At 44.1% G+C, this 1,724-nt stretch overlaps 1 long non-coding RNA gene across 1 annotated transcript in view; it reads right to left on the reverse strand.

Moving 5' to 3' along the window:
• LOC105888234 overlaps positions 1 to 1,724 on the reverse strand; it is an 8,412-nt gene that overhangs the window by 1,000 nt on the left and 5,688 nt on the right. The gene's annotated exons all lie outside the window — the stretch shown is intronic.

Genomic DNA, 1,724 nt, shown 5'->3' on the forward strand with positions numbered 1-1,724 from the left:
GAAGGACTTGCACGGACTGAGTTTTCTACACTATATTTTTGTCTCTCCATGAAGAGCAACCTAGCCTAAGAGTATTTTTTCAGCCAAGGTTTTCCCTGGAACACGAATTTTATTTAATACAGTTCTGAGTAACTTCCTGGATGTGTGTATGTGCAAAGCTAGGTGATAATACAATATTGACCGATTGGTATTTATTTGATGGCCGCCAAGTATCAGGTCCATGGAGCAAAATATACCTAATATTCACCTGGAACCTCAAAGAAAGACATTGTGTAGTTAAGAAGAGATTTGGCGAAGGTAAGGGAGACCCCAAAAAATAACAATGTCTTAAGACAAAAGTCATCCCTCTCCCATGTAAATTCCAAGACTGAAAGTAAGCTAATATGTTGACTTTTCTTCAGAAATTTTTTAGAAACCCGAGTTCTTCTGGGTGTGAACTCCACTCTCTGGATCTCTTCATAGTCCAAAATTACAGCTTTCAGCTCCACCCACAGTGTCCCAGTTCCAGCCAGCAGGGAAGCACAAGAATGAGGGCAAAGGGTGTGGTCCATTTGTCTCTAGAGACCTACGATGCTTTACCATAGATATCATTGGCCAGTGCTTTGTCAAAAGCTGTGAGAGTTGCTAGAAAATGTAGTGTGTATCCTGAGTAGTGATCCTCTAGTCCTCAGGAGGAACAGGAGAGCAGACATTGGGAAAACACACCCGTCTGTGCCCACTACTATTGAAATTTCCACTATTCCCAAGGAAGCAGCCTTGGGAGGGTTAAGCATTTTGTTCAGCTAATACAGATTTGGACCAAGCATTGTGTGAGCTTCTATCATTCTCTTTAATAAATTATATCATTATAATTCTAATCTTTCTAGGGGGATCAAGAACACAGAGAATGTCATTAACGACTGTATCAGTGGAGCAGGGTTCCAGAAATGTCCCATCCCAAACTGTCCACCTTCCCCTTTTACTGCTCTGGAGCAAAGCTAGGACTAAGGACTACTGCTCCATTGTCAGGGACACCATTTACTAGCTGAGTGATCTTGGGGAAAAGATTCCACAGACTCTGCTATTGAGGTTCTCTCCCACAGGTTGGGGATAGTGATGCCCCTAAACATCAAGGTCAAGGGCGATAATGTAAGTAACAGAGCCATGCAGATGGAACACACATATATAGATGTTCTCATCTTTCACTTCTTATGTAAAGCGGTGAGCAATCACTTTGTGTAAGTGGGTCCTCACAGGAGGAGAGATACACGTGTATTCCTGCTCCTACAGAGGTTCATGGATGCAGTGGTGCTTCTATTGATCTGACAGTTGGGACTACAGAAGGAGATGTGGAGACAGGGCACCCATAACATAGAGACGAGCCATGGTCCTTGGGGAAAATTAATGAGCAAAGGAAGAATGAACCCCCATGAGTCTTTGGTGGAGGGCAGTGATGTGGCCACTCTATTTTTAAGTTCACCTTATGGTCACAGTACAAGGTGGCATCTCTAGCCATGTTGGTCACCATTGTCTTGGCCAAGCCTTCTCTCTAAAGGAGAGGAGGGAGGTAAGTGTGGAAGTTAAGATGATTCTCATGGGCCACTCCAGAGCCCATTCCCAGGAGAGGATCCCAGGGACATGGCAGTGCAGGGAACAGCAAAGGATCTGGAAAAGAAGAGAACTAGTTTCCTTCCTTTCCAAACCAGCAAATGCTAGGGTTGGGTGGTACCATGTTTCCCCAAAAA

The sequence above is a fragment of the Otolemur garnettii genome, unplaced genomic scaffold (genome assembly GCF_000181295.1).
Source record: "Otolemur garnettii isolate 467f Iridium unplaced genomic scaffold, OtoGar3 scaffold00228, whole genome shotgun sequence".
In the NCBI taxonomy this organism is placed as follows: domain Eukaryota; kingdom Metazoa; phylum Chordata; class Mammalia; order Primates; family Galagidae; genus Otolemur; species Otolemur garnettii.